This window comes from Dipodomys merriami, unplaced genomic scaffold (genome assembly GCF_024711535.1).
Source record: "Dipodomys merriami isolate MVZ:Mamm:240054 unplaced genomic scaffold, mDipMer1.0.p SCAF_868, whole genome shotgun sequence".
NCBI classification, from domain to species: Eukaryota; Metazoa; Chordata; class Mammalia; order Rodentia; family Heteromyidae; genus Dipodomys; species Dipodomys merriami.
The window spans coordinates 324,500-341,876 of NW_027206477.1; the positions used below are offsets into that span (position 1 = coordinate 324,500).

Below are 17,377 nucleotides of genomic sequence, written 5' to 3' on the forward strand. Positions count from 1 at the left end.
GGTATTATGATTAATTATAAATATAACTAGTTTAATATTAATTTAAATATCCTGTTATATTTTGACAAATTATACTAAAAACAATTTCACAAGCGTTGCAAGATATGTAACAAATATTACTTTTCATGATATGGTTATTTCTTCAAACTAAAATAAGAATTTAGACATAATAATTTGTATGTGTGTGTTGTTCTTGTGATTTTAACTCAAGACCTAAAACTTAGTTTCATTTTTCCCTCAAAGATATTTCTCTATCATTTTAGCCAGAATTCCGTTTTTGGCTTTGTGTGTGTATGTGTGTGTGTGTGTGTGTGTGTGTGTGTGTGTGTGTGTGTGTGTGTGTGTGTGTATGTGTGTTTTATGATTTGTGTGTGATATGTGTGTGGGTTGTGATGTGTTTGGGCTTTGAACCGCAGCTTCCTGAGTAGCGAGGATTACAAGCTTGAGACATCTACGCTTAGCACAGATTTAATATGTGTAAGAATAAATTAAATTTAATATTATTTGAATTTTAGAGGCTCCATTTAACAAATTAACGTTTAGATTATTATTATTTATTAAACTTGAACTTGCAATGTGAAAACTAGTTTTCATTTTTATGAAAAAATATACACTCAAAGGTTTAGATGACAGAATTTTTGGACAAATTGAAATATTCTATTATTCAAAAGAGAAAAAGAATAATTAATCAAATTTCTCATGTAAACTAAAAGCATCAGGCTCTGTCAGGCTGAATGAAGCAATTTTACATTACATTAAATATTATATACTTTGAACATTTAATTTTCTCTTCCTTTAAACATAAGCTATATTTGACAGAAAAAAGTAGATTCATAAATTTTGGGGTATATAAAAATCTCAGTTATTTGTCATGTATTTCTAAGGTTTGAATAACAAGTCATTTCAGAGAAACACTGAATTTCATGTATTATATGTCAATAGTGATTTTAGAAATGAATCAATCTCAATATGAGATAACTAAAGCACGATATTCCATCAGTTATCCAATTATTCCAACAGACTTTAATAGAACTTATTTTTGAATAGCTACTCTCTATAGAATAACTAAAAAATAAATGATCATGATAGTATTTATTTTTCCTTCAACTAGAAAGAAAGAACCTCACTATAGATGACACATACCTGAATGGAAATGCCATAAAATTATGAAAAATTCAAGTCATTATGAGTTAGATGAAATAGTCATTTTTGAAAGTCAAAAATGAAATCTCTTGAAGCTTCCTTATCTGTCAAATAAAAAGTATTTGTACTTCTAAATATTTCATTCATTTCTCCAGCAATGGTATAACCAAACCACCTTTATGCCAAATAGCTTCTCTGATTAAGTCATGTAAATATTTAGGAACAGAAGTTATCACAATTGTATAGATGTATCTATCCACCACGCAATAAATTAAATCTGAAATCAAAAAGGATTGGGATTAATAATTAGCTTTCACTATGTTGCAATAAAGAGCTGAACCCTTTCAAGTGGGCATAGTCATAAAGATTTGGTCACTGAGAACTTGTGATCAAAGAGGATGTTAAGATCAAAGTCCTTTCTTCCTCTTCCTTCTTTTAATTCTCTTTCTCCTTCTCCTTTTCCTTCTCCCTCTCCCTCTTCCCCTGCTCCTCTTTCTCCCTTCCCCCACTCCTATTCCACCTCTTCTTTACTTCCTTGCTTCCATGAATACAAATAATCCATCACATATTCCTGACATGGGGTACTGTGCCACCAGCAATCCAAAGCAATGAGGATAAGAAACATACAATGAAATGTATACAATCAGAAGTCAAGATTTATCTTTCCTCCTTTTAAGTTAATTTTATAATGCATTTTGTTATATTAATAGGATACTGAAACACATGTTCTCATTTATGGTAAGCGATAAGATTTACTGGAGAAAAATCAGACCAACATCGCCATAATGAAATGATTGATTAAATTAATATTATATTAGGACAAATCTACTTTAAAATATTAGATATAATTGAATAAGAGGCAAAACATCACCTCTATGATTTCTCATGAAAAGACAGCAAAATACGATCTGTTAACAAAAATGGGTCCCATGGAACAATGGGAAACAAAATCTACACCTACAGATTGTGATATAGCTAGAAATTAGTTTTCACTATCCTAAGTCTTTGACATTTTAGGTTTGTTTACACAGCTACTGTCATCTCTTAGGAAATGACTTTATTAATACTCAAATGTTCGCAGCTTATAACCCAGCAACAAATAATTCTTCTAAATGTAAAAAGGCAGGGAGGTCTAGTTCAAAGCCTTGGCTTGGTGCCAGCTTAGTAAGGTATAGCTGCACCAGGGAAGATGAGTAAATCAGGGGTGGTTATAAAAAAAAAAGCACTGGTCTGAAGCCTCAAAATAAGGACCCCATTCTGTGTGGACCAAACAGTCTCTAACATGAGGTTCTTTTTAAATTAACAAGCACGATTTTAGATTTTTGCAGAGTGAGAGGATGCATAGTTACAGACGAAGTCTGATATGTCAGGTAATGCAGTCTGCTCTTTCACATGTTACCCAATAGCCATGTTTCAACACATATGACTACAATGAGATTGTCCAAATTATACTGTGACTTTTACCTCTCATGAATCAAAATTCTAATAATGTCTGTCTTCCAGATGTTTTCACAACATTTCTCATGATCTTTTCTACTATGTTGTCTTCATTATTGATGCTCATACTACTTTTTTGTTGTTGTCTTTTGTGTATATGCCATTTTTAGTTCTTGAACACAATGTTTAATGGTCTCCCTTGTATTTTTTGCTCATGGCTGATGACACGCTATTCCTTGAGCCACATCTTCACCTTCTGCCTCCTGCTGGATAATTGGAGAAAACTTTTCACATTTTTGTCTGTTTGGACTGATATTGAGCTAAAATATTCAGGTGTTAGCTTCCTGAGTTTCTATGATTCTACACAAGAACAACTAACACCAAGCTTTGCTATACTATTATTTTAATTATGTCTTAGAAGAAAGTGAAGTCTATTTGTATTAAGTGTGCAATTTTCAAATACAAGTTTGAATCTACTTGATATAATGTAACTGTTATAAATTTTAACAGTTAAATCAATGAATGCTACATATTCCCAAAGAAATATAATTGAAAAAATGCATAATTATTTTCTTTAAACAAGGAACTATGAATTTCTTTCACTTTACAATTCATGTTTTATATAACTTTAATTAGCAAACTTCCATGACTAAAAGTAAATATATTAATTTTATACTACAAGAAGCAAAGTGATTATACTTAAGAATAGATATTTCATCACAGTCAGAAGATAAGTTTTTGAGCATTCTCCCCATAAAGAAAAGTTACATGCAGAAATTAATGGATATGATGTGGCTTGATCATTAAACAACATATAAATGAATGGGAATATCACTCCATATTTCATAAATGTGTAAAAAATAATTCTGTTGCTAGGCTCCAATGGCTCATCCTTGTAACGCTATTTACTAAGGAGGCTGAGAGGTGAGAATCATGGTTCAAAGTTAGCCTAGGCAGGAAAGACCATAAGACTCTTATCTCCAATGACCCACCAGAAAACTGGCTATGGCTCAAGTGGTAGATCAATAGTCTTGAGCTGAAGACCTTACCGACATCGTCCAGGTCAGGATTTCAATCTCCATGACTGACAAAAATTAAAAATAAAGTTACAAATAAACTAATATTTTGGTATAAATGTTAAAATATGTATTATAAAAAATCTTTAAATTCTCACTAGATATACTAGTTTATATAAACGTAGAGAAGTGAACTCTGGTTTTAAATGTCATTGAATCAATTGTGTAAATCACACATTTCTCACTCAATTCATATTTGTATGTTTATATACTTATATGCCATAAGTATATTTAACTGATATGTGATAGGCAGTGTGTTTTTAGGAATCTCCCTTGGCTTTCTAACATTAAACCTTCTACCGTAAAATAAATAGTCTCTCCAACCTTGTAAGAGGTTTCATCTCAATGAAGCAGAAAAATATAAACCATAATCATTTTTTGGAAGACCTGAAACATTTTACATGCATTTCACTTAGTTTAAGAACCAAAACATTCAAGTCATCTTAACTGTACAAGTAATAACACAATGTCTTCTGAGCTTTTCAGTCTCTTAAGAGATGAAAACCTTTAATTATATATCTATTTTTTTCTGCCTAACATCCTATTCCTTAGGAAGATCTTTTGTGTAACCTTGTGTTCCTGATTAGAAGACAGGAACAAAGGCAATAATGAAAATAGCTAAGGAAAATATTTGAAACAATTATAAAACAATCGCCTACACTCCTGTATTCACTGGTTTCAATGAGAATATACGTTAAAGTATCACGTTTTTGTTATCATTTAAAGAGGAATAAATGAACTTCAATTAACAGTGAAGAAGGAAAAAGAAAACTGAAGACAGCTAGACTTTGAACAATCCAACATAAGTAAAATGGATTTATCTTTTTTTTCTATGTAGTTGCCAAAATAATAGAGAGCAGCACCCAAAGGCAAGAAAACAACTAAGCCAAAGCAGTAAACGTTTGTCTATAAAATATGGTGAGGGTCTGACTCTTTCAAAGTCAGGCTTGCAAAGAGGAAAAGTGTATTTGCTTTAATGTGAACGATAAAAAATATAAAAATCCTTTATTGAAAATTTACATATCTAGACTAGGACTTCTTGTGTTGGAGAAGAGGAAAGATATGAAAAAGTTCAAGATTGTTTGACTATTCCCCAAGATCATTCTACTTTATCAGCTATAGCAATGCAAGTAGCCTTGGTTACTCTTAGTATCATGCTTGTTTACATTTAGAAGCATTATTTGTTGCTGGGTTATAAGCTGCAAACCCTTGAGTATTAATGTAGTCATTTCCTAAGAGATGAAAGTAGCTAAAATGTCAAAGACTTAGTATAGGGCAAAGTATTTTCTAGCTATATCACAATCTGTAGGTGTAGTTTTTTTTTTTTTTTTTTTTTTTACCATTGTTCCATGGGACCCATTTTTGTTAACTTCTTTTTCAACATCTGGTGATCCTATAACATCCTATACCATCCTGGGATTGCTTATCTTTACTGGATTCTCTAATTTCTGTTGGAAAGTTAAGAAGGAGAAAAGATTGAGTTACTGTTTCGGTTTTACCTTAATTTTATTACCTTAGAAACTGTAAATCAAAATAACATAAATTATCTTTATAATAACAGGAGACAGATTTCATTTCTATATTCTTAACCTAACCTTCTACATAACTTTGGTACTTAGTGATCCCCAAATATGAAAATGAAGATAGGGAGCTTCTTGTTTAAATATTATTTAGGAATTCAAGACTTCATTAATTCCAAGCCCTTAGTAGTATGTACATCATACATGTGTAAAAAGCTGGTGGCAACTTTTTCTTATTCTCAGAAACTAGGATTCGTGGTATCCTTGTAGTTGCATCAAGAAAAGGCTTGGTTGATTTAGCTTACTACACCAAATCTGCTGTAAAATATTTTTACAAGATAAATGTATTGAATAATCCGTATTTACCATTTACATTTCTAAAGGACAGAAATCTAAAATAAGTCTCACTAGATTAAAATAGAGCCTCCTACAGAGCTAAAATATTTTTCAGGTGAATCTAGTGGAAAAGGCATTTACTTCCTGTTCTGATTTCCAGAAACTTCAGTATGTTTGTTCTTGTCTTTTCCTTAATCTTCTAATGTAGCATCTTTACATCTTTCTGATGATTCTTACCTAATGATGTCCCGTTCGAACTACAGCTGGGACTTTTGAGTATTTTTGCCCATCTGATAATTATTCAAATTAGTGTTCCTTGGGTAATGAAAGGTGATTATTTTACAAACATATATAAAATATAAATCTACATTTGATTGATTAGATATTTCGGGACTATAGGTATTTTGGGAAGGTATTTTACTGCCTACCACAATGAGTGTGTAAGCATTCTTTCTACCTGTTACCCTTTCATTAATTTTGAACAACATATTTCTTCAATAAAATATAACTAGAAAAAATTTGGTTCCTGAAAGCATTTAATCCTGATTAAAAATTGTCATTTACTAGAAATCTTAAATATCAGACAGCAGCTGCTGAAGCAGTTCTGGCACTTTCACTTTTTGTATATTCTGCTTACAATCTTCTCTTTTCAAGAGCATTTGATTATTATTTTGGAATTATGGTTAATAGTTATTTGACTGCTATTTTTAAAGAATGCACCACCAATATTAGTTCTCATCTTTTAACTTGTTTATGTATAATATATTTCTGAAAGAAACACAGCTATTTGAATTACATGAACTGCTTATTGAAGTGTGGAGAGGAAAAGAAGAAAAAAGACGTCCCTGTGTTTCATGTTGAAAATTTACCTAAAAGCTATTTTCTTAACATCATATATTTTTCATTTTGTTTGGATTCTGATAAAATTTAGCCTCTCAACTCACACAATGTTAATGCAGTCTTATTTCATGCTTACTAAAAGCAAACATCAAATTACTACATATTTTAAATTTTTTAATTGTCAAAATTATTATTTATTAAAAAACAATATTTTTTAAAAATTAGCCAAGGAATATTGTTTATTAGATGTTTAGAGTAGTGTTCAGTCTCTATTGTTGAAGCCAGAAAGGGAAAAACCATGCTTTTCTTCTTCCTTGAGCCACTCTGATTTATTTCATCTATTTCTGAAAGAATAAAATTCTGGCTTTGAAGCCTTTTGCTTGATATCCACAATGTGTTATTCTTTCTTTATTAATAGGAGAATTTGGAGAAAGGCTGAGAATTCTCACTAGAAAAAGGAGAAGAGGAAAAGAGAAGCGAGAAATCTAGGTATTTCTTTCTCATCTCAATCAGAAGTTCTTGATAATGATTGTGGATGTTAGATACAGTACTCTAGAGTGATTAAACACATTTATAGAAAGAGTTAACCCCACGTGATCACATAGAGAATGCTTATTTATTTAAAAAATGTAATAGCATCAAACAGGAAGTGTTATCTATTTGTTTAGTGCTTGTTTAGTATTTGTTAAATTCTGATGTGCTGTATTCATACAAGAATGGTAAGAAACTAACATATTAATATCACATACTAATATTCGCTTAATTCTTGCTGTGTTTGAGTTTTGCTTCAATTTTACATGCCATATTCTTCCAGTATATAAGTTGAAAAAAGTTTCCCTCTAGAAATATGCTATTTTTATCGGTAAGGGTAAAGAAGTTAGATCTTAGACACAGACAACGGGATAGAAATCTTCCTCTAGAAATAGCCTTTGACCACTTCTGGTTCATTTTTGTAAGCCGAAGTAAGTCACATGACCCATCTTGACATTGCAGAGTAGAGGTAAATCTCACCTACAGTAAGCTGATACAGGACAGACTAATATGCCAAGATATGCAATACTTGAGATAAAGAGGAAAAAGAAGAGAACTATAATACAATCAGTCATACTTGCCATCACATATCTCTGCAGGAAGGAAACTATTATGTACTTTTGTTTCTAAAACTACTGAGATCTTCAAATCATGTCTTTTATGCTTCCATGTTACTGGAATTAGAGAACATCTTAATACTGTGAGAGCATAAAATCTCAAAGAAAGCTGCACTAATTATTTCAATGATACATTTTGTTCTGCTAGGACATGAAACGATTTTATAGACAATACTTTATACTGGTAACTTCTTTTTCCAGAACTGTATTTTGTTAATATATGTGACTATCCACCAGAATAAATGTCTTCATTTTCTGCATTTTGTGCAGACAGTATATTAAAGTAGATGTGGAGTTCGTCAGCAGCACTTTGTAAAAGTGCAAAAAATGTGGACTAAGAGCCAATATACATATTTTTCCAACTTCACCTTCTACATTCTCCTTCTTCCTTCCTAGGAAATACACCCAATCAATAAAAAGGTTTAGATTTTTGGCTCTTGAACTTAAAAGTGTAAGTATAATGTTGTGTATGTCAGGGATGAATTTTTGTTTTTTTATATAATAATGTAACATGCAACATCCCTATGAGTCCTGCAGGTCTTAACACTGTACTTCTTTAGGGTGATAGGAATGTTAGCCTTACTGGACTTAGTATTGTTTTCCACTTCCTTTTCTACCACCTAGCCTAAATTATAATACATAGTAATGGAATGAAAAAGTAATGCCATATTAAGAAAGTCATTTAGGGCTCTGGGAATGTGGCTTCATGGTACAGTGATTGCTTAGAATGCAAGAAATCCTGGGTTCAATTCCTCAGTACCACATAAACAGAAAAGGAAGTGGTGCTGTGCCTCAAGTGGTAGAGTGCAAGCCTTAAGCAAAAAAGAAAAGAAAAGAAAAGAAACATCTCAGGAAGTGTTCCCTGGACCTGAGTTCAAGCCCCAGGACTGGCAAAAAATCTTTAGCTAGTAAATGCCAAATAAAGAACCTATATTTGAATATATAATTGCTCTTTCCAATAATGACTTAATCATAGTTCTTAATTCATGTACTTTACCTATATTAGAAGGCTGTGTTGAGAAAAAAAAACATTTTGTTAGTAAGTCACGGCAATTAATGTCCGGAATGTGCTTAGATATCAAGTGAAGATTAATCCTGGAAATTCAAAGATTCCAAGATTTTGAGTGGTCACTGCTAATCACAATGAGAAGGGTCGTCTAAGTGAGAATTGGAAATCTTTTTGGTCAGCATGGCACCAAAAAGGCACCAGCTAATTAATAGTTGTGATAGAAGTGAAGGAATAAATCCAGATGGATGAAATAAATGAGAATTGTTAGTTTTTTTAAAAAAAAGAGATAGCCGAGCAAGAACAGCACCATGCACGTGGTATTCAGACAAGTAGTAGGTGTATTCTTCGTTCCAGCTGGCACCAGGCCATCTTGGTCCTCCACGTGGTGGGGAAAGGCCTGGGAAAGATTGCTGGGAGATCTGGGAAAGAGAAACAGCTGGGAAAGAGAGAGCTGGGAAAGAGAAAAGAGCTAGAAAAGAGAGAAAAGAGCTAGAAAAGAGAGTATCTGGGAAAGAGGTGGGAAAGGGAGAGCTAGGAAAAAGTGAAGAGAGCTGGGAAAGAGAAGAGAAGGAAAGAGCTGAGAAAGATCTAGAAAAGAGCAGAGAGAGGGCATCTGGGCCTGGGGTAGGCCTTATTTAGGGTATGGTTGCAGAAAGGTGTGGCCACATCAAATTCAGATTGACCTCAGCGGATGCAGATGTGACCTCTTCCAGGTGTCCTAGATGCCTAGTTAACACAGGTACTGGGTGGAGACTTTGCTGAGAGGAGGGTAGAGTCTGCTAGCCATCCAGGAGCAGACCTCACAATAATAATAACTAAATTATACCAGAAATTCTTCTAGGGAACCATATTTGATTATTGAAGAACTAGCTATGAACCAAGCTTACTCCTCATTACCTTTAGCATTCTATATCACTTAGGCTAGTTCTTAATCTCTGTGTGATAAATTGAATGCCATTCTTTGTTATTCTTTCCTATCTGATTTCCATTGCTTTCTAAAAATCTCAGTCTTTCTATATTTCTCTACTAACAATTATTTATACTAAGTCCACCGCCACAGACATCAGAAGATGCTAAAGTAAGAGTCCAATAGCTCATGAGTCTTTAATGTAACAACATGGAAAAGGAGGACATATTTATTGCTACCTCAAATTTTCTGAAAAGCTGAAATGTCATCATTTGATTCAAATTTCCATTATTTGTCTACAGTGTCATTAAGTGCACAAATATGAGCCGGGTGCTGGTGGCTCACAGCTGTCATCTTGGCTACTCAAGAGGTTGAGACCAGAGGATTGTGGTTCAAAGCTAGCATGGTCAGGAAGGTACATGGGACGCTTATCTTCAATTAGCCATCAGAAATCAGGAAGTGGTGCTGTATCTAAACTGGTAGAGCACTCAATTTGAGCTCAAGAGCTGAGGAACAATGCCCAGGATCAGAGTTCAAGCCCCACAACCAACAAAATAGTCAAATATCCTTTAAGCTTTCCCAAAAGGAACTACGAAGTGAATAGTAATCTTCCCAAGCAGAAAATTTTTTCCAATATGATTCAGTACACCTACTTTTGCTGAATTATTTAAGTTATGGCTTCTTTGCTGGATGTATTCTCTTCTTTTAAAAATGGTCAAATATTACCTTTATAATAATCTTAATCTAATATTTCTTGGTTCCAAAGAGAAGTCCATACAGTTGATGTCACTTAGCTTTCTTACTATCTCAGTTCAAAGCCAACCCAGGCAGGAGAATCTGTCAAATTCTTATCTCTAATTAAACACCAAAAAATCCGGAAGTGGACTTTTGGCTCAAGCAGTAGTGTACTAGCTTTGGGGGCAGGTGGGCAGGAAAGACAATTGTTCAGGGACAGGGTCCAGGCTCTGAGTTCAAGCCCCAGAAGCAGCACAAAGTAAAGAAACAAAAAAAGCAAACAAAGAACCCCACATATTTCTTTGGAACCATCCTTAAAGCACTGGTTTGAAAAGATGCTCCTTTTGCTGATCATACTCACTGTATCCTGCTTTATGGAATCCTTATGGATATGGCAAACTCAGGACCAGAAGAAAGGAATGATATCTGACTTTTACAACAAGAGAATCATCTCAGGACTTAAACATCCATGCATAAGTCATTTTAAAACCTCCGTGTCTTTGTTTCTTGGCAGTAGAACATTGTACAGCAATGTTATTTCCATTTTTTCTATGCTGGCCTTCAAATGGCATATTGTTTCCTTTTGTAATACTCTCAACTAGAAGTCTACAGAAAGTTTTATGAATAAAGAGCAAACTCGAAAAAGTCAGGGACAGAGTTTCCTTCAAGCCTTGGATTATTTTCTTGTACAGTAAAAGGACAACACAAATTAACTTGAAATTTGTCATTTCTCTATGTTCAATTTCTCTCCTGGATTCAGTTTCTACTTCCTGTAAAAGTTCCTTCCAATTACTTCAGTAACAATCTACGGTGCTTCTCCAGGCAAAGTGAATGTTTTCTGGCTTCATTGAAATAGCACAAAGACATCTTTGGGCATGAGGTAACACGTGTTTCAGAGACAACTTAGTAACAAGAAAATATGGAATTTACATGGCTTATAAAACATTATCCATGTACATATGGCCATGTAATAATATGTTAAGTGAAATGAGCCCCAAAATAGGGACACAACTTGTGTTTTTTTTTTCTTTTTTAATATTGTTTTTAATGTATCTAACATATATTATGTGGCTTTTTTTGTTTCTCTTCTATTTTCTTCCTCCATGATATAACCCATTTCCACTGTTTGATGTTGGTGACCTTGCACATACGTTTTTCTAATGTAGGGAGGGGAAGGGAAATAAAATAGTGAAACAAGGATACAGTATGACCTGTTGTAACAATGAGACGAACAAAACACTACGTTGAAAACGAACTTTACAACTTGGGGATAGGAGGGGAAAGTTGGGGTGGTGGGGAGAAAAGGCATGGCAGGGGGCTGGGAAGGTGGCCCAGTGGTAGAGTGCTTGCCTTGCATGCATGAGGCCCTGGGTTCGATTCCTCAGCACCACATAAGCAAAAAGCCAGAAGTGGCACTGTGGCTCAAGTGGTAGAGCGCTAGCCTTGACCTTAAGAGCTGAGGGACAGCGCCCAGGCCCAGAGTTCAGGCCCCACAACCGGACCCCCCCCCCAAAAAAAAAGAAAAAAAAAGAAAAGGCATGGCAGGGGAAAGACAAAAGTGGAGGTAACAATGCTCGTTAGATAATGTAGTCATTAACTTACTTATGTAACTCTAACCCTTCTGTCCACCATTTTCACAATAAAAAACATGAAAAAGTAAAACATTATCCTGGAGTACATTAAGTTCAAATTTCCTAAGTGCTCTGTAAATTAAGACCTATTTTAAGTGGGAAGAAGGTTCTCAGAAACATTTTTTGTCAGTGTGTTGTGCATTATTATCCAAGTGTACATAAGTTAACAGAAGGAGAAAAAATAGGAATAGGAGAAAGAGAAGTTCTGTATTTAAGTATAATGGTTCAATACTCTATAGAAGACTCTGAAAATAAGACAACTTTCAAATAATAAAGCCAACGCCAGTATGTAGATCTATGGGAGTGACATAGACAAAGCATTACTACTAAGTGGAACACGAAGGATGAGACCAGTCTCCTTCTTCTACTAGCTCTAAATCATGATAGCTAATCATTCAAATTTGTGAAAAATAGAATGAAAGAATAATTTTGGTTCTAAGCAATTCAGATATAAGACCATGGACTTAACTGGAAAAAAGGCCATGTCAAGAGCAGGAATTATACTAGCAATGAACTAGTGGCTAAGATTACATTTCTTTTTCTTTTTCTTTTCTTTCTTTCTTTCTTTCTTGTTTTTTGATGGTAGTGGGGCCTGAATTCCGGGCCTGGTCACTGTCCCTCTATTCTTCAGCTCAAAACTTTTTCTCTACCTTTGAACCCCACACCACTTCCAGTTTTCTGGTGGTTAATTAGAGATAAATGCCTCAGAAACTTTCCTACTCATGCTGGATTTGAACTGCAATCCTCAGATCTCAGCCTCCTAATTACCTAGGATTACAGTTATGAACCACTTGAACCCTGCTTAGGATCACATTTCTATCAGTGTATACTCAGCATATGTAATGTGTAGGTTCATCTATCTTTATATGAACTCGATTTAAAAATATGGGAAACAGCTTAGATTTTACACTCACAAAAATGGTTGCAGTTCAAAAGTTGATACCCCTGGAGAAATAAAACTTAAGAATGTAAAGGAGACTGGGAAGTTCAGTTTGCAACAAGCTTGGGCAAAACACTATAATTAACCAGCCAAAAGATGCATTAGAATAATGTCTCAAGTGATGGAATGCTAGTTATGAGCAAGATTGCTGAAGAAGAGCTTGAGGTTTTTTTTTTTTGGGGGGGGGGGTTCCCGTAGTGGGTCCTGAACTCTGGGCCTGGGCGCTGTCCCTCAGTTCTTCAGCTCAAGGCTAGCGCTCTACCACTTGAGCCACAGCGCCACTTCCAGCTTTTTTTTTTTTGCTTATGTGGTGCTGAGGAATTGAACCCAGGGCCTCATGCATGCAAGGCAAGCACTCTATCACTGAGCCACCTTCCCAGCCAGAGGTTGAGGTTTTTGCATACATATATACATACAAATGCGCACATACACACAGATGCACTTATATGTTCAAACACACGTATGGAACAACTCTCAGATTCTGTAGAAAAGTTAGAAAATATGTCCTGAATAAAAAGAAAATCAAGTGATAATTTTTAATATTTGAAAGTCCTCAAGTGAAATTTCCCCAAAAAGCTTGAGAATATTACATAGGTGGGAACGGAGATAGTAAGAAAGTTAAGTCATCATTAATAAAGGGATTGGATCCAGAGTGGAATGAATCAGAGACCCCTTCAGTGCACCTGAAAATATTCATATCCTGTGCCAAATGTTAGAACATCTTTGAAAATAGTACATAAACAGCCTCAGCCATCATTCTAGTGGAAAATATTATTGGAGAAGTTCAGAATTGCTAGTCTGTATCTAGATTAAATAAATCAAAAAACTATGGTAGGACAATGTGATATAAGCCAGGAATTCTAGCACTCAGACTAAGACAGGTGATTAGAGAGTGGAATGACATAGTGATACTTTCAGTGGAATAGGTAGTATAATTTTGTCTCAATAAAACAAACCAAGAAAGGAATAAAAAATAAGCCAGAAAGGAATAGACAGTTGGAAGTATGGGCTAATTTTGTCAATATGTTTTGAGAAGTCAAGTTTCCTATTGAAATGCAACTCATATATAATCCTCAGTTGTGTTTAAATGTCGTCTTCATTACAGAACATTACTAGATGCAAAAGACCTCATGATTCCCAACCAAGAATTTGAAAAAGCAACCATCATTCTGTTAGATTCCAAAGAAATGATGAAGGATTTCAAAAGCTTAAGTCTAGAGAAATAGGAAAGTTCATTTAAAGTAGGACTTTGTAGACCTGGCTAAATAATAATTTAGATTTAAAATAAATATTTTTGTTTGTAATTTAATATTCTATAGGTTACTATAAAATTGTTTTTAAGTAGAAGATTTAATTTACAAATTCACAAATGATTCTGGCATTCTATTTGCCTAAAATATTCTTTCATGTAAGCTATAATTAGAACTTAGTTAACAGTTAATTTCAACAGTTCATAAGTAACATGATAATGTGAATAATCTAGATAAAGTTGACAACAAATTGATGCTATTAATTTATAAATTTACCAAAAGAGCAACTTTTTGAGACTTTGGTGTAACATGGTATGAAGAGAGTAATTGTGTGACATCTTAACTTCTAGGCCTGGGCACTGTCCCTGAGCCTGTTTTTGCTCAAGGTTATTGCTCTACCACTTGAACCTCAGTGCCACTTGTGTCAGGCTTTTCGTGAGCAGTTTATTGGAGGTAAGAATCTAAGGAACCGTCCTCCCAGAGTCTTCAGATCTTAATATTCAGACATTCAGATCTCCTGAATATCTATGATAGATAAAATATATAACTGTAAATAATATTTGCAAGTGTTCTGATCTCAAGGATAACACTGGGTGGAAAATGATGCAGCAAGTTTAGTGTAGTGTTCTTTCAAGAATACGAAGGGCATCACATTAGCAGAAATGTAGTATTTTTTTACAATAGTTATATGCTTGTCATGTTGTGAATTTAAGGAATTTTAAGGTGCACATTACAAGTTGGAAATTTTGGGGCTAGGATGACTTTATGGCATAAAAACTTGGGATTGATGGTTATAGAAATGATGGCTTACTTTGATGGACAAATTTTTACTCTTGAGGAATTAATATAGATACTTCATAGTTTTACCTTCTACCAGACTGTGGCTATTTTTTCTGTTGAATTTAAATATGTAAGGCTCCATTGAAAACTGCACTTATTGCAGAATTAAATAAAATGCAAACAGGTACTGTTTTGAATGTCTCTAGTGTGGCATGTTCAGAATTTGAAAATGAGTAGTTAGTAGTCATAGGAATGTTGAAAAACATATATACTCTGTCCTCTTAACAATTATTCCGTTTTAAAAGTTAGGAGTTTCAACAGAATTGAACTTTTTTTGTTTTAGTATGAGACAATACTAAAACAATCTTTTTTTTCAAAATACTGAAAATATTGTATAGTTTGATAATATTCAAGTTGATGACCCTCTGATAAAGGGGTAATTAATTCAAATTAGCAGCCAAAAATGTTCATTTCTTTAAAAGGTAATACACATAGAATAATATTTACTATACCAATAGAGTAATATTATATTTTATACAGCTAATTTTTAATTTAATTATATCGTCAAGGTGATATATAGAAGGGGTTGCAGTAATTATAAGGTAGTGAATACATAACATGTGTAACTTTTTACCCCCTCCCTCATTTTTCTCACAGTTTTCCTTCAGCCCAATACCCCTCATAGTTGTAATGTAAATTTCCAACATGTTCTTTTGTGAGTATTGCTATTGCATTGGTTTGCCCTTTGTTCTTAGTCTTGCCATTTCGTTGTTCCTCTTCCCTTGCCAAATTAAGATAAATGTATATACAATACACAGGATATTGAAATCAAATATAACAGGGATAAACCAAAGGAAAAACACAAAAGAAAAAAGAAATCACATAGTACATTAAAAACAACCACAAACAGAAAATTCTGTTCCCATATCCAGGATTCCATTTTTCTCATCATCATCTTATATGGTCATACATATATAGTTATTGAGCAATTCTGCTCAACTGCTATTACTATCCTAGACATTTCCTACTTATTAAAAATGAGCAAACCACGGAATCTGTTTCTTTGTGTCTTGGTTATTTTACTTCGTGGGATTTTTCCAAGACTTTCCAGCTCCGTATGAATTTGAAGTATAGAATTCCACCGTGCATACATAAATCCATTTTGTAAATTCTTTCATCTACTGAGTGGCATATTGGTTCAAAACATGACTGCATGTAAGTATCACTTAGGGTCATTCAAAAATGAGAGATGCCACTTCCCCAGACATTCTAAAAGCATGATTTCTAAGTAAGATAGGATTTTATGGTGGTACGATTTTTGAGAAATCTGGATGAGTCTTATGTATATCTTGCACTGAATTAGGCAGGAAGCTATCCAATATCATAGAGGATAAAATGGTAGTGTCAAAAATATTTCCCTTGAGAAAGATATAGGAGGCTGCCAGAAGTATAAAGTAGTTCAGATAATTTTGAAGAATTTAGAAATGCAAGCTTAAGTATGTCTCTTTAAATAATAATTATGTAAGTAGAAGGACAAAAGAAGGGGACAGGAAGAAAATAACTGACAGCAGATCATTGTCCCAAGATAGAGTAAAAAAGACATAGTCTATAACTATCAAAGAGAGACCAGTAGAATACATGCCATTTAATTTAGGTACATGCAAAATAATTACTTGGCTTTTTCCTACTTTAATGCTCCAAAACAATTGAAAACTTATAAGAAAAGTTATGTGATTGCCATTGCTTCAACCTGAATACTAACTGTGATGAGCCCTTTTTTTTCTCACTTTGCAGGTGGAAAATATCCCTAGTTGATGATGATGTGGCTGAGTAGAGTCAGAGTTATGGGCTTGTTCTTGTACATTTATCCCAGAAGAGGTTAAAGCAGTTGCCCCCCCCCCAAGATATCCTAGTACATTGTCTGAATCTGTACTTTGAACACACCCTCACACCTGAGCACATTATTTGAAAATATACTTCAGCATGTGGCACATTCTACCTTGTGCCCTTGTCTTCTTTGCACATTCCTTTTGAGTTCATCGTTGTTCTATTACCATCTCATCTGTAAAAACTGCTAAGAAAATTGTTCAACTACCACTTCTTCTTTGACATGCCCAGTCTATGTATGAATGTATATTGTCCATATTAAGCAGTAGGGTAGTGCTCACTCTCTGAAGAGAAAAGTTCCATAATATGACCCTGTGTCCACATTAGAGTGTGTAGAATTTAAAGCATTTTAAGACAAACTGTGATATTAGAATTGAAAGGCTCCTTATGGACATTATCTGGGAGCTCATTAGTTTTCCCAAGAAAAACATAAATATCCGAAAATCTGGATTAATATTTTTAATGTTACCACTGTGCATGCATCCATATTAAAGATTTGCACAAATAAATAAACAAAAAAAAACTAAACCATAACAGGTAGATTGACTATGTGCTTATAACAAATTATGGAATAGATTTTGGATGTATTGCAAATTCCTAACCAGAATGAATTAACTTCCTCTCTCCCCACCACTACACACAAATATTTAAGAGTGTGAACAGAATTATTTCAAGTAACATACTGTAAATATTACTGCAATATCATGTGTATATCTAAAATTCCCTTGAAAGTAATAG

General features: G+C 33.9%; 1 long non-coding RNA gene across 1 annotated transcript in view; it reads right to left on the reverse strand.

Annotated features, from left to right (window-relative positions):
- Window positions 1-2,674: 2,674 nt before the first annotated feature.
- The window catches only part of LOC138820361 (uncharacterized), a 49,079-nt gene continuing 34,376 nt past the window's right edge, over window positions 2,675-17,377 (reverse strand). The window contains exon 3 of the long non-coding RNA XR_011369845.1: window positions 2,675-2,846. This is a non-coding gene — a long non-coding RNA (uncharacterized lncRNA). The remainder of the gene's footprint in view (window positions 2,847-17,377) is intronic.